Consider the following 23825-nt stretch of genomic DNA (forward strand, 5'->3'; position numbering starts at 1 on the left):
AGGTCATGATCTCAGGGCCGTGATATCAAACCCCCTTCAGGCTCCATGCTGGGCATGTAGCCTGCTTAAGATTCTTTCACTCCCTCTACCTCTGTCCCACCCCTCCCGCTCTCTCCCTCTCTTAAAAGAAAAAAAAAAAAATCTGGCTAGGAAACAGTTCCTGACCGAAAATTATAAAGGCCCAGCGAGGCTGGAGGGTGGATTGGAGATGTGTCTCCAACAGGTTTGACAGGATATGCCGAGTCAGTGGATGGGAAATACAGAGAGGGAGGTAAACAAGTCTGTATTGTGTCTAAGTTGGGAGACCCATGGGAGCAGTGACTTCATAAAATAGGAGGAAAGGCAAATTCTGAGTAAAAAGGCTACTACTGTAGATTTAAATCCTGCCTGGTGTACTCATTGTTCTGTAATTTGGGTAAGGTACTTCACTTTCCTGAGCCACACTGGTGTCATCTACAAAATGGAAAAATACTATCTACTTCATGGGATTTGTCATGAGGTGAAATGGGAGTAAAACATATGAAAACATCTACCTTACTGCCTAGACAGAGAAGATGCTTGATAAATATTTGTCAAATGAGGAAAACTGACAGAAATAGAATAAATAGCAGAGACTAGGATCTAAAACTAGGCTTTGTTGTGTGACTTTAAGCATGTTACCTAACCTCCTTGACTCACATGGGAAATAGGGAAAACTTATCCTATCTCCCTGGCTTGTTGGAAAGATTGAATTGGAAACTTTATGCAGAGCCTGACCTAGTAGTCACTGGAACATAATTGGTATTGAATAAATGTGCATTGAATAAAAATACAAATTAGCTCAACTGTTGTAGGTACATCTTTTTTAAGGAGGTAGAAAACTACTTCAGGTTCCTAAATACTATGTTCAGACATATACCCACAAAAGAGAACATTGACTCTATTTCACATTAGAATTTAAAATTGTAAGATACCATTGTTTGAAAAGTTAACTTGCTTAGAAAAGGTTATTTTTCAATAATGTCAACAAAAGACATGCCTCTCTAATCTATTTGTATTATATAAAAATTAGAAACTACCTTCATATCTTATTAAAAACAAACAAAAAAAACCCCAGCTAAATCTTTGTGCAGCGTGTAGATGACCTGCATAAATTTGCTCCACAGAAGTGATACTGAGAAAAATTGAAAATCATTATTTTTTAATTTTTAATTTTAAATTACCCAAGTATGACCAGCATTACTTCATTTTTTATTTGTTTGGATGCCTTTGATGGTTTGTTTGGATTTTGTTCCTGCTTGGATAAATGCAGTTCACTTTGTATATTGTGGCTGTGACAGCTAGATGATCCCCAATATACCTTCTTCTCCACTTTCTTTTAATAGATGAACTCACCTCTCCAACCTCCAACCTTCTTCCTCCACCCCAGTTTTTAGAAACATGGCCTCCCAATTACAGACTACATTTCCCAGCATATCCAGAAGTTAAATAAGTTCATGTGCTAAACTTCCGGGTAATGGAAGAGGAGTGAAATCGATATGTTTCATTTCTGGGTCATCTCCTTAAACACTTGCCCTGTACTTTCCCCTGTGCCTTCTCTGTGGGCTGTAGCACAGGTTCAGTAACACCGAAGAGCATGACATCAGGGAATGGTAACGCAGAAGAAAGGAAGGAACTTGCGTCCTTTTATGACCTAGAGGAGTTAATCTACTTCACCACCTGGACCGGCGGGACTGTAATGTGAGAAATACATTTCTATCTACGTAAGCCACGACATTGGTTTTTTTTTTTAAATTGTTATTATTATAGCATCTCAATCACTACTCCAGGTATTGCAGGGTTTTACCTTATTTTTCAAGAAAAAAAATGATTTCAACTGTGAAAATTGCCTGTAGGACTTCTGAAACAAACAGATTTTTAAAGACGAAAGTCTGATGTGTCATCAGGCTGAACTCTGAATATTCATTACCACTCCAAGGTTATTACCAAGGGCTTTCCATTGCTCCTTATTTGATAATGGTATTCTGAGTTCTAATGGAGAATGCTTAATTGTCACCTTGGTCGGTTTTGATCTTATGCTGTTGTTTGCAATGAAGTAACATTTTTCCATTTCTTTTACCACTCCTGCCAGTGAGTAGTATTTGAATAAACTAAAGACCTTTCAATTAGTCTTAACCACAAATTAGATTAAAAACGGGGGGTCTCAAAAGAGAATGTCTAAAAAAAATGGCTCACTAAGTTTTAACCTTGAAATAACAGGGTCATTTTGTATACCATAGCCACTGACTTCCATTAAGACTTTTTTTTTTTTTTTTTTTACTAATGGGTAGTCAATATTGGAAATACAATTCTATTATATTGTTTTGCCACTATTGTAGCAAATGAGGTAAAATATGATTCAAAATTCTAGTTTTGCATAACTTTAGCATAAGGTATTTGCATCAGTATTTCTATTACTAGTGTAATGAATAGCTACAAGATGTCTTGTTTGTCAGAAAAAAAAGTCAATTAAAAAGATAGGTAAGAAAAGAATTTTAGCATCGGGTGATGGTGGAATATAGCATAATATAAACAGAACATAACAAAGTTATCGTATATGGCCACCTACACAACTTAATTCCATCCCACATAGAATTGTCTTGGATCAACTGATTTGGAATACAATTGCACGACTGATATTTCAGTCACTTTCAATAATTCTGAACTTCAGAAAAGCCAAATCAGTTTCTTCCCCTCACCTTCCAAGTAACCAGTGACAGCTGTTGTAGCGGAAAGAACTCTTGGCTAAGAATCAGGAAACTTCATTGCTAGGCTTGGCTTTCCCACTTGGGAAGTGTGAATTTGGGCAGGTCATTTAACCTTTGTGCAGGGTGACTATGAATTTCAGAATAGGATCATCTATAAGAAGTATTTTGGAAAATAAAAAGCTTTATACAAATATGCAGTAGTATATTTATGTGTTTAACATCATCAGTAGTAGAAAGCCACCTATTAATGTATTTGTCCATATGTATATATGAACACACATATATGGGTATATGCATGTGTATATATAAAGATACTCATACACATACACACATATTAACTAAATTAAAAACTTCCACTATTTAGGATTTATGTCCTGGCTGGTTCTAAAATAAATCAAGGCAGTTACAGATTAACACACAATGCCAAGGTGCAATAAAGAGCTTTAAAAAAAGACAAAGTCCATGTAGATGACATTTAAGATGTATTTTTTTGTGTGGAGCCCCTTTGTTCTTCATTGATGGTTAAAAGCAAAGCAGATAAGGGGACTTCTGTTTTAGAACAACAGGTTACCAATAATTTATTGAACACCTGTGAATTCCCCCACCCCAAATTAAAGTTAGAATCTTAAAAATGACCCACATCTAATCATTAGGTTTCACCCATATCCTATTCTTCTGTCTCCCCTCTCTGGGTGATGAAGTTAATAGGTCACCTCTGCCAGAGTTTTCAGGAAGTAACATCTGAGAAGTATCAAGTTCCCATAGTGAATACAAGGCACACATTAGCCTTGTACCCTAAAGTCAGTAGGACTATTATTATAACAGTCTTTTGAACTTTTCTCCTTCTGATCATCTAAGATTAAGGAACAGAATGACAATCATGAGAATAACTAATCTTCCTCTTGCCTGGTGACATACCACCTGATAGTTGTTGAGGACCCAATAATCTCTTCTCTTAAAATAATTTTAAGTGAGCTATATTCCTTTTACATAAACATAGATGAATTAGGAATGAATTTCATTGTGAGGCAGAGGGTAATACAAACACCTTTGATTTGTGAGCTCAGACAATGTCATTCTATTTTGAAACCATCCATTAATTCCCTTTGATCTTTATTTCAAAATGACCAAGAATAAAGCATTGAGTTTTATGGTCTCAGTCTTCAGTGTGAACAACAAATATATTAGACTGTATTTTTATTGGACAGGTTAGCATTGATGGTCTTCTCTCTCAAATTGAAACTCACAGATTAATCACTGGGTTAATAGGACTAACCAAAAAAAAATGGCATTTGAGGTTTTTCCCCATATCCCCTACTCCTAGTAAAATGTAACATGTAAAATAGTTTAGAAATCTCTGCATAGGTGGCATGGAGACAGAGAGCAAGGGCTGATCCTTGACTACCATTCTGTACTTTATTCTACTGCTGTGGTTTGTTTGCCTCATCACTTCGCCAAAGCAATCACTCCAGGAGCATCTCTAGGCATTAAAAAATGCTCACAACTAGGACATAAGTCTTTCAGAAGTTGGAATTTCTTCTCCAGACTAGTATTTCTATTTTCCGATTCTCATGAAAAACAGTTCCTAAGAAAGAATTTTGCAGCAATAGACTGGAAGCTTGCCACCTTAGAACCTTAATGCACCTTTCTTGTAAAGGAAACCTCCAAAAGCAGTGTCTCATGAAGTCTCATAGCGTACTTGCCAAAGAGGTGGCAAAAAGCACTGGTCGCATTTTATAAATGGAGGCCTGAGTGCCAACCCAGCCTCTCTCCGTGCAGAGAGAACAAGAGGAAGCAGTGACAGTCCCATATTCTACTCATTTCTTGAATGTGCATTTGTGAGCTCACATGTCCATGGCAGACTCCTTAAGCTGATGCAGAATAAACAAGTAGAATACATTGGGAATGCTGGTCCTCGTGATTAGAATTTAATCTGTTTCATGAAGCAACTGCAAAGACACAAAATATATGCAAGTAAACATAGTCTAATTGATTCAGGACTCACCTGACCCCTCTTGTCCTCTTGGAGCTGTAAATACCTGCCCAGATTGGCAAAAGTCCCCTAGAACAGAGACAGTGGAGAGAGATATAAAGCCCCAAACCTTTAGTCTTTATATGCACCCCCCTCTCTGTTCAAACATTCTCTTCCCTCTGATTGGCTTCTGGTTTTCTCACTGCTCCTTGCCTTTGAAAAAATGTTCTCCACTCAGCAGCATGCAGAGTTAATGTCTCCAACTCCCCCAAAGCATCTACGCACGTCCTGGGCATGTATGTGTGTTTCCAGTGACCCAAAGTGACAGTCAGCGGGAAGGAGCTTCTTGTGACTCCTTTTCCTGGAGACTTGTTTCTTCCTTGCATGGCTTGTCTTGGCTCTTCTAAAAGGCTAAGGGAGGTTATCTACTCTCTTCACCCACAGGTTACAAACCATAATGTGGCTCCGTTTTAGAAGGATGGCCTGCATGACTAGTACATCACTGCCAGAAAGAAAACTCAGGTTCTATATTTGAACCCCTACTCTGTCTTCCAAATCAAGCAAACCTCTAAAAATTAGATGAGCCCATTATTGCCTTTCTATTTGACATCTTCCTACCTAGGTTAAAGATATTTCTTTTCTTAATCTGATCCCCCCCCCTTTTTTTTTTTCTTGTTAAAGTTTTCTTTATAAAGTTTCTTCTGACACAGGTGAAGCTATAGGTTGTTTTCTGAAAAGAAGAAAAGAAAAATTCTTTAATCCCTAGCTTCCCATACCATATTACAGTATGAATGTATGTGATTTTCAAGGAATTATAACTAGAATAATTTTGCTTGTCATTTCATCTTCATTTCTTGATTTACAAATGGACATTCAGGTCAAATTTTGCCATAATTACACAAGGGAGTTTCCAAGCCTTTTGGGCTTTCACTATTCTGGGGTGAAATATTATTATACCTGTTATTGAGTTAAAGTGAAAGAGAAGCTTAAGAATCATTCATCTCAGGGCACCTGGGTGGCTTAGTTGGTTAAGCATCTGATTCTCAATTTCAGCTCAAGTCATGATGTCAGGGTTTTGAGAACAAGCAACCTGGGTTTGATTGGGCTCCACATTGAGCATGGAGCCTGCTGCTTAAGACTCTCTCTCTGCTCCTCCATTCTCTCTCTTTCTCTTAAAAAAAAAAAATCATTCCGTTATGCATAGACTTTGCTATTATAATGATATTTGCTGAAATGGCAGATATCCAATATACCATTTTTGAATTTCATCATGACCAGTTTTGATAACCAGAATGTGATAGCATGATTACCTACATGTAACTTGAATTTTACAGCCCTGGCCTACACAGACACTGGAAGAATATCTTTTGAAAATCATGTTCAATTGAATTTAACTGGTTTCTACCAAATAGATAAATGTCAGCTTTCACTACAGTCTTTTTATTCCAGTGAAATTCAATTAGTAATGAGATTTAACATTTTCAACAATAAGTTTAATCTAAGTTTAATCTTTTGAAGTCTTGAAACAGACTAATGTACTCCTTCTTCCAAATTTCTCTGGGATGGAGGTGTACTGAATGTCCTCTCAGAATTCTCAATCATTGAGTTATTTTTGATTCAGAACATTTGCACTGGTTGCCCTTGGGAAGACATGCCATATTATCACATTACCTTTGGAATCTCTTTAAACTGTGACCCACATTCTTAGTAAGGCAACTAGATATGAACACCTTCTTTTCCACTGATTTTTTTTTTAAGGACATTTCCCTTGAGTAACTGGTCACCTTGCATGGTCTCAATTCATTGAGCTGAGTACATGTGATACATATTCCTATGAACTGCAGGGACTTTTTGTTTTGCTTAACTTGGAAGCACCAAGAACTTTAATATTGCCCCACATACTTGAGTTGTAACGTTCACAATATTGTCCTAGGGAATTTCATTCCTCAGTATTTCTCATACTTTCTTCATACCCTGCACACCAATTGCACATATGTGTGTGCAGTCATATATCCAGTTAAAAATTTAAGTTTTAGGTGAAGTCCCACCAATGTAACTCACAATTCAGGTCTTTTGATAAAATATATTTTTCATTACACTCTTAAAATTTATTATTGCTCTCTGTGGATACAGATCAGGGTATGCTATCTTTCACAATAATCTTTTTCACATGCCATCTGAAAAAATCTTGTGAAGTCATTCATTGTCTCCTTATCTTCATCTCCTCTCCCCAGGTGCCCAAGCCAGTCTTCAGAAGTATGTTTAACTAACACAGACTTCTCTGTCTTCTCCCCAGATATCTTCATTTTAATTAAGAATGAATCTTAATGAATTTCTAAGTGGCATGTTTCCAGATACCTTTAAAAGGGGGTGGGGGAAATTGGGGTGGAAATACAGTCAGTGCTTTGAAAGGAGGATAGAGAAAAGTGGCAAAATGCATACCTTGCAATTTTAATGAGCAAACTTGTACCAACTAATCACTGTATTTCCATATATTATTTCTGATATTTACCCTGAAGAGTGGGTATTATTATTATTAATCCCATGTTTACAAATAAGGAAGCTGAAGCTCCCAGTTGTTTTGTGATTTGCCCAGGGTTACATAGCACTGAAATGGCTGAGCCAGGATTCAAACCAGCTCTTTGGATGCCCATGCCCACCAGCCTGTGGCTGCACATTTTACTAGACTATCAGAAAGCTTTGAGAAAGGGTAAGTGAGAGCTCAAAATCTTCAAATATCAGCTCCAAGTAATTTGGAATTTATACATGAAAAGATGTTCAGACCAGAAGACACATATGGAGAATCTAAAAATGCACCTCCTCCCATCTCTTTAAACTGAAGATAGGTACAAAACAGAAAACATGGGCTTAAAGGGCATAAAGCACTGGGTCAAATTCTGTTTCTGCCTGTTTTTATACTGGTTCTTATCTTGGGTAAAATTAGTTGCTTGGAGCCAGGTTCTTCCATATGACAATGAACATGACAGTATCTACTCCATTGGTCTATTGTAAGGATGAAATAAAAATAACTTAGATGAAAGTCTCAGGGTTGAGTGTCTTGCTCCTAGTAGGACCTCAATAAATGGTCCTTCCCAAGAACCATTCTCTCATCCTTCCTTGAAAGGAAAGTATGGTCCTCTTTTCATCCATTGTCACAATTTATTTATAACCTTTAAATAGTTACAAAGGAAAATGTTTTTCAGGTCTATGGCAACATATTCTTAAATGATCACTGGACAGTAGCTACACTTCCATGGCTAAAAGTATAAACTCTAAATCCTGTCGGTTTAAATCCTGGGTCTATTCTTACAGTTGTATATCTTAGCATATCTGTGCAATACTTCTGGGCCTCAGTTTCCTTATCTGTAAAATAGGAATAATAATAGCACCTGGTGAGATTTCATAAGATTTAAATTCATTAATATGAGTAAAGTGATTAGTACAGTGACTGACAAGTAAGTGCTTTATAAATGCTGGCTATTATTATTAACCAAGCAAATAACAGAGCTCAAAAAAATAAATATAACGTGCTCAAAGTATCTCTTACTTGGAGGCTGAGGGTCTCAGGTGAATTTACCAGAATCTCGAGATAGGAGGACTCCTTATCAATCCTAAGACTTTCTTTAGATGTCCTCTAGCTTAGGTTGAAGAGAGCATGTTGGCAATCTAACCAGAACTAAGTAAGCCTAGGGGTTGGCCTTTTCTTAGGAATAGCCTTCACACTCTGAGGAGGAACATAGGAAGCTCTCCATCAGGAGCACACTAGATCCTGACTCCCATTATTTGGGATCTGATGGTTGGTACTCAAAAAACTAGAAAGGTACAATGAGGTCTCTTCTTCTTCAATTCCCAGGCAGGGAGATACTGCTCAAAGGCAAAACATTGTTCCAAGGAACAGAAGATATGTGAAGAGGTAGGACTCCTTTCTAATGCTTGTATGTGAGATCTACCAGAGGGGTTCATATCAGTATTGTCCACCATATAAAAGGAAGACTCTGTATCATTCTGATTGTAGGGGGCTGAATAATAGTGCATAACTATGTAAGTCCTAATGCCCAGAACCTGTGAATGTTACCTTATTTGGAAAAAAGCTTCTTGCAGATATGACCAAATTGTGGCTCTTGAGATGGGGAGATAGATTATCTGGCTCTTCTGGCTGGGCCTTAAAAGTAATCAGGAGGATCCTTAAGAGATATGAGAAGGAGGCAGAGGAAGATCTGACACACAGAGAAGAGGAGACTATGTGACCGAGGAGGCAGAGACTGAAGGGACACAGCCACCAGAAGTTGGAAGGGGCAAGGGATGGACTTTCCCCGAAAACCTCTGAAGGGCAGCTCTGCCAATACCTTGGTTTCTGTTCAGCAAAAATAATTTTGGACTTTTGGCCTCCAGAACTGTGAGAAAATACACTTCTACTGTTTTAAGCCACCAGGTTGTGGTGATTTGTTTTCAGCAGCCACAGGACACTAATACAGCGGTTATGACTATGGCTTCTCTTCTCACAGGCCTGCATTAGCCAAACCTAAGTGGGAAAAAGGAAGTGAAGGAAGAGGAAGAAGAATGAAAAAACAGAGGTAAACAGGAGATAAAAGGTTGAACAGGAGATGGAAAAGGAGAAGAAAGAAGAATCAGAAAAAAAAAAAGTGTAAGAGAAATAATTCATTGAATGGCATTTGTCACGTGTGAACACTATTGGGGAGAAGTCCCTAAACTCCACTCTTACCTACGCGGTGGACATTAAGACTATGCCTTAGGCTTGAGCCACAAGAATTTTGTCTTTAAAACATCTTCATGATTCATCCAGTGGTTATATGCAGCTCACTAAAGTTTTTCTCATCAAGGTTACCAATGACATCCCTTCAGGCAAAAGAGAGTAACCTCTTAGTCATCAAGCTCTTTAACCTGACTTGCCAACATTAAACATCCATCAAGATCTTGCTCATAACCCACTTCTTCCATAAAATTTCCCTTGATCTTTGTTTTTATTTTCTGATTTCCTATTACACTCACAGGAAATATGGCTTTTATTTCTGCCTCTCTGCAAAAAGGCCAGGGAGGCTGCTAAGCATCCTACAATGCATGGCACAACTCCCTACAACAAAGAATTAGGATATTTTTATACCTCCTCCAGCACTTTGCACAGGACTGGTGTGGACTGGAGTCCCATGGTGACTACCTAGTATTCTGTTCAATAATACAGATGGTCTTATCTCCTTCATCTTCTACCTATTTATCATATTGTACAATGATGATTGATACTGAGAATCATGTCCCTGAGGCATGCTAGATCTAAATCATAAAAAATTAATTGACAAAATTCATTCGTTGTCTTGCTGGTTAAAAAAATCGACTCATACATTTTAGAAAGATCTCCAACTGGAAGAGTTGAGGCCAGAAAGCATTACTCATTCAACCTAATTTAACTCCAAAATGCAATTAACAACAACTCCTCAAGTCCCAAATACTCACAGTATCTGAAGATTTACTTATTACCGGGAGAGTTACAGGTTTATCCTAAAATAGACCTGAGGGTACCAGCTTTCTGATATTTATTTCCCAATAGATGGCAACTCTTAGTATAAAAGTAAGTTTATTTTAAAATTGATTATATGTCCTGGCTTAAAATTTCCCAAAGGAGAGTCTGTATTTGGGAGACTGTTTATATTTTTCATATTGCTTGTTTGCATCCAGTGTAACTGAAATTCAAGTTCAGTTCAGCAAATCATCCCACAGTAAGTGATCAGATAACTGTCCACGTGCAAACTATTATGTACACACATGGCTGAAGAATCCAGTCAAGGACATACAACTGTTTGTGAGTATCCCTCATGATTTCACATTTTAATGTTTATTATTTTTGTTTTTTTAAGCATAAAAAGACCTAAGACAGTGTAGCATTCCCATCATGTAAGAGCAGTTTATAAAAAACACATTACACAATTAAGAATCACGAACACACAGAGAATGGAAATAAATAAAACAAGTGAACTAATTAACAGACTTCTAAAACAGAAAACCAAAACTTAAAATATTGTACATCTTAGTGAAATAACAGCTGCTCTTATTAAAGACCATATTCCATTAGTACGGTATTTTGTAATTTATTGCCTTTCCCACCTTGGAAAAATTATGTTACAGTTATATGGCCCTGTATTAACATTTTTTTGGCCTTTTATAAGTAACTGCTTTGAAACTGGACATTTAGCTATCCATTAAGTCAGTTGCATGAGAAGAGCTTTCATTTTTTTCCCTCTGGCTCTTTAGAATGCTTCAAAAGAATGATTCAGGGAAATCATAAAAGGATGAATTCAAAATGATAAAATGATTAAATTATAAAATGTAAATGTACCCTTCCACACAGGGCCACTCTGCTACCTGTGTATCAATAGCATCATACAGTCACATTACCTGTATATAACACAGATTTCTATTTTTATGACATTCATTAGTCCAGAATAATGACCAAGGTCAAAAATCCCACACACAAGAAGCCAGGAGGCTTTTATGTAGAGAGAAGGGTCCTTGATGAGGCTGGTATTACCGCGCTTCTTTTCTCCACTTGCCAAAGAGAAATCCTATGGGTTGTCCTGTTTATGAATGGTAAAATGCCTAGTATATTACCAGCACTTTCTGAAACTCTTAAACTTCACTGTCTTCCTGAGAGAACTCTGCCCTGAAGGGAAAAATAGTTTTCTTCACCCAGAGCCTTTTTCCTTGTATTAGTATTAATATCCCATGAGAATATTAGCTCTGGAGGAAAGAATTTGGTGGCAAAATTCCATATTTACTCATGAAATCCACCCCCAACTTCCACTCACACATTTTAACAGGACAGTCAGAAGAAAAGCTCCCATTCCTACCGTCCTTTCTTCATGCTTCCCTTCCCTTCAGCTGCTGACACCCACTCAGGGTTTCTTTTCTGTTGATTTTCTTTTTTTGTTGTTCTTCCTGCTGAACCAAAAGCCACTTTTACTAGCAGAGGCTCGTTTTTAGAGTATACCTTGTGTTTATTAGGGTAGAAAAATATTTAAGTTAAAAAAAAAATGACTTCCTCGGCCCTGGCTAGAGTTTGAAGGGAGAACATGGTGTGTGTCCCATCCTAGCCAGGCTCTAACCCCTCTTGCCTGCCTCTCGTAGGTTGCAGGAAGTGTGCATCAAAGCCTTATGCATCAAATCTCAGTCAGATTTAAGCATTATACTGAGGCTCACAGCAGTTGCCTATCCTTCCTCTCCCACAAATGCTATTTAAAAGAATTGCTGAGGGATCCCTGGGTGGCGCAGTGGTCTAGCACCTGCCTTTGGCCCAGGGCGCGATCCTGGAGACCCGGGATCGAATCCCACGTGGGGCTCCCGGTGCATGGAGCCTGCTTTTCCCTCTGCCTATGTCTCTGCCTCTCTCTCTCTCTCTCTCTCTGTGACTACCATAAATAAATAAAAATTTAAAAAAATATTGCTGAAAGAAACTTCTTGGTGCTACCAAATCTTTAAAATGATTTTTAAATAGCTATTTGCATATATGGCTGAGTGACAAAGTGCATGAACTCTGGAGCCCCTCTCTGCACTCAAATGTGGGCTCCATACTTGACCTTAAGTAAGTTACTCTATCTCTCTGTGCCACAATTTTCTCATTCGAAATAGTCTCAAATGAAAATGGTAATATCAACCGTATAATGTTGTTGTGAGGCTTAAATAAGTTAAAATATGCAAAGTACTTCAGAATAGTGTTGGCATTTGGTACACAGTATGTGTTAGGGATAAAGCATCTATCTTTTTCTCAGACACATATGAAGATTTGAAGACATGCTTGTAGCAATATAGTATTTTGACCTTTGAACAACAGTTGACCTTTGAACAACATGGGGATTTGAGGCTCTGACCTCTCACTTAGTTGAAAATCTGCATGTAACTATTGACTTCCCCCCAATTTAACTACTAATAGTCTACTGTTAACTGTAAGCCTGGTAATATAAACAGTTGATTACATATATATAATGTAGGTGTACATTATATACATAAATGAACTGGCACTCAGCAAATAGTTAGGTGAATTAATACCATCTAACAGAATAAGTGTATTATCTAAAGCATAATTAGCTTTGTCATTGTTCTATATTTGGCGTGACCCATTGCTGTTAATAAATGGAGACAAGCATGGCAGGGTTCAGGGTAGACTTGTATGGATGAAGGAGCTCAGGCCTACATAATAAAGAAACATGCACAAAGAACCACTATGTGCCATGTTCTGAGCTTGGCATTTTTCATGTGCCATTATTTGTAACAGTTCTATTGTGTAGATGTGGCAAATGAGCTCAGAAATGCTAAGTAAATTACCCCAAATCATACAGCTAGTAAGTTAGTGGTAGAAGTAGGACTCTAATCCTACACCACTTTTAAGCAAAAAACAAACAAACAAACAAACAAAAACCCCCAAAAAACAAAAAAAAAACATAACATGGGAAGAGGACAAAGATGGGTAATGCAAGGAAAGTGATTTTTTTTTAGAATATATACAGATATTTTTATTTTCTTTCTTTTTTTAATAATAAATTTCTTTTTTATTGGTGTTCAATTTGCCAACATACAGAATAACACCCAGTGCTCATCCCATCAAGTGCCCCCCTCAGTGCCTATTGCCATTCACCCCCACCCCCCGCCCTCCTCCCCTAGTTCGTTTCTCAGAGTTAGGAGTCTTTGTGTTCTGTCAAGGAAAGTGATTTTATGAAAGGGTCATTATTGAATAGATCACCGATAAACAAGGTTTATAATTTAAATTCAGTTTGGTATACCTTAGACTCAGCTTTGAGGTAGATATTCAGACTCCATAGTATCCACTTCTAATCCCATGAAGAAGGTCATTGTACATTTCAATTGTAGACTCAACATAATTGGAGATGGAAAGTCACTTAGAAGACCTTTTAGTCCAACTTTCTCATTTAACAGCTAAGATACTTCAGAGGTGAAATGACAGGCTCAGTGTCATACAGGCAATCAGCAGCATAAGTAATCAGGATTCTTCTGGACTCAACACTCCTCCCCTCACAGCATGCAGAATATCCAACAGAGACACCAGTTTTAAATCCATCCATTTAGATGCATGTAAATTCTAGTGCATTTTAAATATTCCAATTCTTACTTTAGCATCTAATCTAAAAAGAATATTAAGGTGATTCTTAAAATTCTTTGGGAAGATACAATAAATACAAATATTCTCTAGTGGAAAATAGAGTTTGTCTCTAGAAGCTTCTATTTTTATTATTTTTTTATTTTTTAAAAGTATTTATTTATTTATTTATTTATTTATTTATTTATTTATTTATGAAGCAGAGGGAGAAGCAGGCTCCATGCAGGGAGCCCAATGTGGGACTTGATCCTGGGACTCCAGGATAATGCCCTGGGCCAAAGGCAGATGCTCAACCGCTGAGCCACCCAGGCGTCCCAGAGCTTCTATTTTTAAAACAAAATTCTGGTACTGCTCTGTGCTGTCAAATGAAAACAAAATTTAAGCATTGTCTGCAGGGGCGGGGCGGGGGGGGGACAGCCTTTTAAAAAGAAGGTGTTGTTTTTCTTCTTGCAGAGAGGAATTAAAGGGATTTTTTTTTTTTACTTTCGTTGCTGTTGTTGTGTTATGCTGCATTCATTCAACAAATATTTAGAGTACCAGATGACAATAATTGTAGGAATCCTACCTTCCTTGCAATATTTTGTAGCTCTCATTACAGTGCTGGGTTTTTGATAGTCATTGATTGGTGGTACCTTTTGCTACATTCAGCGTATTACTGAGGTTACATCAGCTACTATGGAGGTAGAAGGAGATGTTCTAGTGGAGTGCAGTTTCTTTGGTATAATATCATTTGGTATAAGATGTTCTAGGGGTGCAGTTTCTTTGGTATAATATCATCAGTAATGTGAAGTCCAAAGGCTTACCGTTTCTTTCATTGTGCATGTACCAGAAAGTTTATTAGTAGCATTTATTATCTCTTATCATGTTGCCAAGTATGAGGCAGCATGATGGTATGTATACTAAACAAACTGTACCATCTAGCGATATCATAGTACAAACCTATATCATAGAACCTAGCAAGCTTTGTTAATGTGAATTATAAATTATAATTATAATGTGAAAAGCACCTTATCCACTACTTCAGAAGTATTGCATTATTTTTTTTTAAGATTTTATTAGAGAGAGGGGGAGAGAAGGAAGGAAGGAGGGAGAAAGCATGAGCAGGAGCAGGGGCAGAGGAAGAGGGAGAAGCAGACCTCCTTTGAACAGGAAGTCTGACACAGGGCTCAATCCCAAGATCCTGAGATCATGACCTGAGCCAAAGGCAGACACTTAAGCAACCATCCAGGTGCCCTGGGAATACTTCATTATAGCAAAGAGAACAGAACAGCTGAAGATGCCAGATCTTGGGAATCTCAAACTCTTCTACCTAAACTGCAAAATGTACCAAACACCATTTTGGTAGAAAGGATTGCAATGGTGATGTGGAAAGGAAGGAAACACTAAAGTAATGATATGGACAAAGAAGGATGGAAGTACACTATTCCAAGTGATTTTTATGGCAGACTCATAGCCCAAGTCAGCAAATAAACTGCCAACTGACAAGAAACGGGCATACGAACTAAGCAAGTTTTTCAGGCCAAATGTCCAGAAATAAAGGAATGCTAGTGGAACTGAATAGACAAGGAAACCACAACAAGCCACAAATTAGCTGGATATCGTCAGACCTATAAGGCCAAGCAAAGGTTTACTTGCCATATTGTATAGAGGGTGAAGCCCCACTTCCTAAAGACGAGACTGAAAAGTCAACAATAGTGGAGCAACTGGTGTTAATTCATCATATGGGTCTATTTCTGTAAAATTCTATGTTGCAAAATCCATTTGGGATTTAAGGGACCAACATCACAATCTCAGGGATTTTGTTCCATATAAACCATCTGGTGGAAAAGTCCTGGTGAACTATGTGGTGATGACAGGAATCTCTATAAAAATCCACAAATATGATGGCCAGCACATACTCAGGCCTCAATAGCACACTTACACAAACACAAGGGAGATGGTGCACACAATGATAACACAGATACTTTACTGATATCCATTATGGGAAAATCAGCACATTTCATGCTCAGTAAATTAGTCACTAATATTGGTGACATACGGATGTTATCTGATCATTGTGGTTTTCATGCCCTTCAAAGCACTGAAGGCATGATTTAAACCCTAAGGCAGAAATTCAAGAACAACACTGTGATTTGAATTTTCATGAATACAATCAGGCAACTGGTCTGTTAAGTGCTGAAAGCCGTTGCAGATTTGGCTATCAAGATTTTAATAAACACCTTTTGCTTAGTGTAGAGAAAGATGATTGAGAGTATTAGGGTGGTTGGTTCAGTTAGTGGATACATTTTGAGCACTTACATTATGCCAGCTCCTGTGCTAGGCAAAACAGAGTGACTTTTTTCAGAGTCTAGTAAAGCATCTTGCAATTTAGAAATATAATTATATTGCTAGCATCTAAACATACTACAACAAATAAGGATGCTTTCTGGTACCCCTGGTTGATATGACAATTTTCTATATAGCTTTCAAAGATTCTGATTCTGGATCCATATTGATTTAAAGAATTAAGAAGATGTTCAATCTATGATGATATCAAAATAGCAACAAAAAACTAAATCTTGGTTCCAATCCATTTTTTTTGGATGCTAGACAGACCTTTGACTAATAATTAGAAGAATGAACTGCCAATATTAAAGTGGTGATTTACTTTGGTCTGACCTTCCCAGATCCTACCTGGATTCCAAACATTTCCAAACGGCTCTTCCTGCAAGTTATGGGTAAGTTGGGAATTCACTTTTCTGATGCTACCAGCAAAAGGTAAGTAATTACTCTGAAGTAACTTATGAATGTTGCTTCTGTAAAATTGATCAAACATTTGTATAAAAATTGTGGTGTTGAGATCAGTATCAAAATAAGCTTGGATTTCACTCAGGTAGTTGCCACTTTGATGAGCTTCAGTTACCCTAACATTAGGAAAAGTTGGTAAGTTTCAAATTGTTGATTGCACATGTGGAAGGACAAAATAAGATTCCTTTTGTATCCATGCTTTCAACCTATTACACGGGGGTGGGGGAGGGTAAAGGTTACAGACCCTGGAAAATACTCTTCTTTATATGCCTATTTTGTTTCCAGTTCACTCGTAATCACTCTCTGAGAACAATAAACACTAAATATTTAAGGGTAATGAAAATTTAGGCTGAACATCTACTTGTATGAACAATGCATGGGAAAGTTTCTCTCTAGCTGCTCTGTGGTACCAGTGTCTGCGACTGTAAATCCCACTGAGATATAAAGAGTCCCAAAGGGTAAAATTAAGGGTAGAGAACATCTGACCTCAATCATGGACGTCAGGATAAGAAATGCATAACACATGGTCACAACTCAAAAGCAGCGATCTCAAGGTTACTGCAGACAGAAGATGGCAACTGTTCAGTTGGACATCTGGATCTCCGTGGCTCCAGAACTGGATTGTTCTCACATGAGATCTATGAAAAGCTCCGCCCATCTTCGCTAGTGGTTCTGAGACTCTGACCTAATCTTCATGTAGCGCCCAACAAACGGTAAATTTTCATACCTACACAAGATCCTCGTTTCTGGAAAGTAAAAGTTGTCCAAAAGCAAAATATTAAAACAAGAAGGATCATTGTGGGGTCGTATGGCTCTGTCCAAAACTGATCCTTCAAAGACCTTTAGTGTTTGTACTCAAAATAGCTGAAGGAGAATGTAAGGGTCTTGGCTGCCTTGCTGTATTATTTGATATCACCTAAATACCTATAACTTTTTACCTTTTTAAAAGTTCAATTTCATTCCCTCTTCTGAGAAGAGCAATAAATAGCAAAATGTAGGTGGGTAATGAAAGTTCAGCATATGCAAGTTTGGGTTAGTAATAAGGTTTAGCTGTATCATTTTCAAATGGTGTATCATAAACTATGATAATTGGTAACCAGGAATTATGAAGTATTTGTATATTGAAACATATATGTCCAACTAATTAAATTTATCACTGTACCAAATAAAGGGGTTATATTTAAATTCTTAAAAATTACAAGGTTAAGACTGGCAATATATAGAGAAGACTTTTGGATAGACATCTGAATTAATGGAAAGAATTTCTTGGGTGGAAGGCCACCAGTGTGAAGTAACTTATGAATTTAAGTATGTTGTTGGCATAGTCCCTGTTCAACAGTGGAAAATTTTTCTAAACCAGATCACAAAAGGTGTAGTAAACTGTATTTGTATACTAATGTAGGCATTTTTGCTTGCTTTTGTTTTTAAATTATTTATATAACTAGTTGGTACAAATCCCAAACCATAAAATAGTTATTTTAAACACAGTTTGAAGGGTTAAGCTGTTTGCTCAATTTACTTGATATTGTTATTTATGTAAGAATTTTACATTTCAATTGCTGCAATTGACTGGAATGGGGGCTTAGGCAAGGTTCAGAAAGGTTCACATTGTAGTTGCTCAATAAATAAGCACTCTTCCAGAAAAACACTCTTCCCTTAAAGTATGGCATAGTGTAATATTTAAGTCAATTATTTAGAAAATGAGAGAAGCTCTTGAAAAGAGGTAGTTAAAATACTTTAAAATTGGAGAATTCTGTGTAGATTACAATTTAGACCTATTCCTAAGCAAATGGGAAGGGGAAGCAACTTAATTTCAAACAAACATGTCAAATGATCAGTCATATATAATGGGGGTAGAGGTACAACATGTGAGACAAAGGGCCAAGACAAATTATATATGGCCATTAATCATCAGTTTTCCAAGGACAAAGAGATGCAATGATACAATAAATCCCCGATTGCTGTTGTAGACAGTGAGGCTTCATTGTTCAGTGGTCCTCCAACCACAATCTTTTTTAAGCTGACAATGTTAGTCTGGAAACGTTACTCTGAAACACAGCATGGGATGGTGAGCTGCTGGTATAGACAGAACAAAACAAAACTGCACGTGAAATGATAACACAGAACCAATGCCCCAAATCAGGTTGCTTCTAAGCAGGTGGGAGCAAGGAAAAAATGGGATCAGAACTCAGCCCTAAAGAAGTTCACAACCTTTTGATAATCAAATCCCAGTCCTACACTTCAAACCAGAGAGGAGTTTGCATGCATCCATGCATCCTGATGAACGGGTGGAGTCCTGGTTAATAGTGGTCAGCCAGGCAGAGCCGATGTGGAATATCCTCGAGTGGCAAATCAAGCATCTTTGGAAGCTGCTTTAAGTCCTCCACCTGGATGACCCTGGGGACTCGAGTCACAGCTTGGACACCTGGGAAATCAAATTTTAAAAGGGTAGCTTTGCACATCCCGTGGAAAAGAAACCATGTTCTCATTTTGTTTTCGGGGAGTAGAAACTGAAGCTCAAAGGCGGCTATAATCAGATGATCCTTGAAGGCACGGCTCTTGAACTTGAGCATCATCAGAATCTCGTAGAGGACTTGTTACAACACCTTGCTGGTCCCATCCCCAGAGTTTCTGAATCACTAGGTCTAGGGGGTGACCTGAGAGAATTTGTAGTTAACTGGCTCTCAGGTGCTACTGCTGCTGCTGGGTTGGGAACCATGTTCCCAACAGAAGGGTAAGTATCTTACAGAAAACTATGATTTGTTCTCAATGGAATCTAATCAGTAGGTTTACACGCAGTTAAAATTTTGAAAATGAGCAATGACCACCACAGTTAATTTGCAACAGTCAAACTAACCTCACAAAAGACTTCTCCAATGGAAAAAATGGGAAACTCTTTCCACGGTACACATTGGCTTTATTGGCTGTGGTCTTAGAGCACAGAATGAACCTTGGCCAGCAGCATGAGGTCTCTCAAGCTTGCAGCTGTTGGGAGGAGGCTGCTCTGCCAGTGACTCTGGGCAGGAAGTGCCTCGTTAGAACCGATGCATCTATTTTATTCAGCTCAGAATTAAAAAAAAAAAAAAAAGGCATAACTCCCTAGGTTTCTTCAAACTTCTTTTAAAGTGCCCAGCCTCCCCAAAGCCACCATGTTAGATGGCTTTACTACCACGGAGGCCTGACTTCTGGTAACTGACAGCTTGAGGTTCAGAATGATGGGAAGTTTTGAAAATGCTAAGCCATAAATCACGCCTGTATCTTCACTCATGGTGGGCTTAATGATGGCATAAATAAAATAGAAATCCAAAATGACAGACAGAGCACAGGGCACTCAGACTGAAAAATATCTGAAAGGAGGCCACTTTCCACCCAGATCCAAACTGCCAGAAAGCAGTCCACAAAGAACATGAAAGATGAATGCAACTTGCATCAGAAGTGGGACTTAACAGTGCACAACAGTGCACAAGCTCACTTGCATCAGAAGTGGGACTTAACAGTGCACAAGCTCACAAGCAATGCGCCAGGACCCTGCATCAGATAAAGGATGCAGTGCTACCGCAGTTTTTTCTTTCAAGTAAACAGTTTAAAATGTGTGCTGTTGAAGGCAACCCAGCTTCCTCTGTGCTCATATCATTTTACAGAACTCCTGCCACCCTTCATTCCCTTATCCAGCTAAGTGCTCAGCAATAATGGACAAACAAAATCTAAAGTAGCATTACCACTACCCTAGGGATAACACTGAATACGAGTTATGCAGGATGATCTGATAATAGCTGGCTTCAAGAGCTGGGGGAGGGGGGAAACCTTGTATAGGGGATATATTAGAAACTTAGAGTTTAAATCCTATGTGTAACGTGACACACATTTTGGGAACTGCTCTTTCGGCTTTCAGATAAAAAAGGTGACATAAATAGGTTCTCCTGATATATGAAGTACATATAAATATTCCTCTAAAAAATAGCTGTGCATCACACACAATGGTGAAGAGAAACAATCTTGTTTTACCAAAAGGAGTGTTTCACCCCTCGTTATCAGAGCAGCCTACATCACTAGAAAAAAAAATCAATTAATTACTAATTTCACCGACTCTTTATGGTGGTCATTATTCTGAGGCCTTGAAATGCAGGCACAGGACAAGCAAGCATGACTCTACTCTATAGGCTGGCCCAAGTAAAGGACGTAAAGCTGCGTCCAAAGATCCTTGAAGAAATGACTATGAATTCCAAAGAAAGAAATGAGAGAGACAGAGACTTGGAGGAAATTTTTCTAGTTGAAATAGAATATTTCAAGAACAAAGAGAGATACATTATCTCGAAGTACAGATTTTCACCTTGTCGACCCAGTGTTTTAAAAGCCATTTGAATTCCTGGGGGCTTCAAAAATACACCTGACTTTAAAATGAAAAATTTGTAAGAAAAAAAAAAAGGAAACTGTAACTTGATAGAAATCCTGGTACTATAAAATTAGAATTGTTTTTTTAAAAAAGTTAAAATATTAAATCAGAATTAAAAGAAGCCTGTCAAAAAATAAATAAATAAAAGAAGCCTGTCCATTAGTGACTAAAGAGCATATACTATCATCCTCTTTTCCCTCAGAATAAGATATTTTCTTACTTTTATAACATCTGAACTGTTGGTAGTTTAATATCCACTCATTTTGTTTAAAAAAATATTGCTTCAAGCCGGTATTCCAATCTTTTATTTCCTGTTAAGTATATAGCTAAGATGACACAGAGCTCCAATATTTAAGAATAAATTGTAACTTAAAAAAATTTTTAAATAATGCCAGTCAAAATGCTTTACTAAAGAATAAAAATATGAGAGGATATCAAGTCTTGGGGATCTATGGACAGATGATGGGATACAGTCTGGGCATGAATGTCCAGCATCTGCCAGTTTGAGAAAGACAGGGCATTCATTCTGGAACAGCAATTGTGTGACTTCAATGCCTTAAAACATGGCAAACTATTATTAGAATTACAGGTGACTAGTTTGGTATGGCTCTTTTTTTGGGTATGGTGGCATTTTTTTTTCATGTCCCCACCTCTATGCCCAATGGTACAAGATTCTACATTTTGAAAGGTGGAGGTCATCGGATTATATATTGTTTTGACTGTCTTCCTGAAAGGGAACTAACATGCTGCTATGTTTAGAAATCCAGTATTTTCCTGCAGAGAGCAAGGCAACAAGTTCTCATCCACAACTGTCACATGGCTTTGTACCATGTCAGAGTCAAGCTGTGTTACAGAAGATACCCAGCCACAGAAATATTCCTAGGCTGTCAGCCATGAGGAGTCAAAGACATTTGCCATTTAAATCCTTTTTCAGTTGGCTGGCCCTGAAAGACACGCAGGTGCTACAAACCTCTGACAGTCTGCCCCTTCATTGTAGGTTGTAGTTATTAGATTTCAAAGGTCAACAGTTGGGGCTGACCTGGTGAAACACTACGAGTGACCTGAGTTGGGTTTGGATTTCGGTAAGATGTGGGCCTGAGGTGTGGATAAAGCAGCAGAGGCTAAGCTGGGGGCAGATGAGGTTAGAATTTAAAAGTCTGCCTGGTTTCACCAGAGCAGAAAAATTGGTTTACTTTGTTACTAATCAAAAGCAAGGGAGACTTCTCTGAAATTTGTTTGGGGGCTTGGAATCTAACATTCTGTTTCTAGATGTAAGCATTTCTCCTAGCCTTAAATTAGATGTGTCGTGTTTTGTACGGAAATGAAACTAAATGGAATCTTTCATGGTTTAAATTTCTTTTCTCAAATAGGGATAAGCTGATGTTTTTATTGCTAAACATTTGAGAACTTAAAAGTTGAAAGATGTAACTATTTTTATATCATACTTTGGTGCATGAAATGCTTTTATATACAAACTTTCCCAAATTTACTTTCCAGCTTACAGTTCATGGTTTAGTTTTGATCCAAGAAAACCAGATGCCTTCGTGAGGACAACTTCCTCATTTGAAGGCCATGAAAATCACAAATTTTCTTTCTTTTTCAAATTAAATGGAGACGAAACAGAGGGATAGTTTGAGGGGCGGGGGGGTGTGAGAATCTTGGGAAAGGAGTAATTTACTCAATGATCATTCCTATTCTTGGCTATTATATGATGTGCAGTTGGGTTTATAGTACAAATTCTGAGTAGGAACAATCTGAGATTCTTAAATCCTTCCTAAAGAAGGGTTTGCTAAGTAAATATACCATCTAATTATATGTAAGAATTTGGTTCCATTTTTTTAAAAAAGTTTGCTATTTAACTGTAAGATTCAATCGAGATTAAAGAAAATACAATTACTGTGACTCTAAGTACACTTTACATACCATTGATCAGAGCCTCAAAAGGAAAATGCCTTTACCTTAGTTGAAGGGATAGAAAAAAAAAAAAAAAAGGACTTCTCTTTTAGCTAAGGGGGTAGGCATTTTTAACCCATGTAACCTTTAAAACTAAATGCTTTTTTGTACAGTTTTGGTAAGCTGTAGATTTTATCTTTTATGAGTAAAAATATGTAAACTATAACAATAAGAAAAGCTGGTGATTCTGGGAAACTGGATGCATAAGATGTTATATAACCAACTGGTTTCCAACCTTTAAATCAGACACTAGTCAAGGAAATAATAATAAGCTTCGCCAATGGGAAAAACATCCAGCCAGATTTCTCCCAGCTGTGTTTCTCTCCTCTGTGGCCTTCAGTAACTTCAGTGGAAGTTTAGTGTGTTTAGGGAGAAAGATGGCCAGAAGAATCAAAATTATTAAACCAAAAAGGTCAATCTTCAAATTAAGTCTTGGACCAGGCTCACTGCAAGAATAAGGTTAATCCTTTCCAGTGTCCCAGCACGATAAGCAATATGGCTGCTCAGCCACAACTCAAATGGGGCTGATATCACGAGTTATCCTGCCAAAGGGGTGAGTGAAGGAAAAACAGTTGCTGGCTTTGAAATCTACAAATCAAGCTATTAGTGTTTCCTTAGCATTCCTTTTGATTTCCAGCTTGAGCTTACGGTGACTGCAAGAGATAGGAAAAATCCTCGGAGAAGACAGGTCCTTGGATTTAATTCCATATAAACAGAGGGCCAAGGAATTTTACAAAATCGTTGCTCACAAAAAGTTGACTTTGCCTTTGAAGTTCTTGTGTGTTCCATATTTAAAGTCAGACACCTTCATTCATCCAACAGTAGCACAGGGCCTTCAATAATATGATATAATGGCTTTATTTTTTTCGGATT

General features: G+C 37.7%; 1 long non-coding RNA gene across 11 annotated transcripts in view; it reads left to right on the forward strand.

Annotated features, from left to right (window-relative positions):
* The first annotated feature begins 1415 nt into the window (after window positions 1-1415).
* The window catches only part of LOC102153427, an 85386-nt gene continuing 62976 nt past the window's right edge, over window positions 1416-23825 (forward strand). Inside the window, exons 1-2 of one of the 11 annotated variants that reach the window (XR_005363630.1) lie at window positions 1416-1719; window positions 16486-16536. This is a non-coding gene — a long non-coding RNA (uncharacterized LOC102153427). Of the gene's footprint in view, window positions 1743-16485; window positions 16537-21851; window positions 22082-23825 lie in introns of those variants that run through there. The other 10 variants (XR_005363622.1, XR_005363631.1, XR_005363627.1 and 7 more) reach the window with 10 other exon arrangements.

Source organism: Canis lupus, chromosome 8 (assembly GCF_011100685.1).
Source record: "Canis lupus familiaris isolate Mischka breed German Shepherd chromosome 8, alternate assembly UU_Cfam_GSD_1.0, whole genome shotgun sequence".
Taxonomy (NCBI): domain Eukaryota; kingdom Metazoa; phylum Chordata; class Mammalia; order Carnivora; family Canidae; genus Canis; species Canis lupus.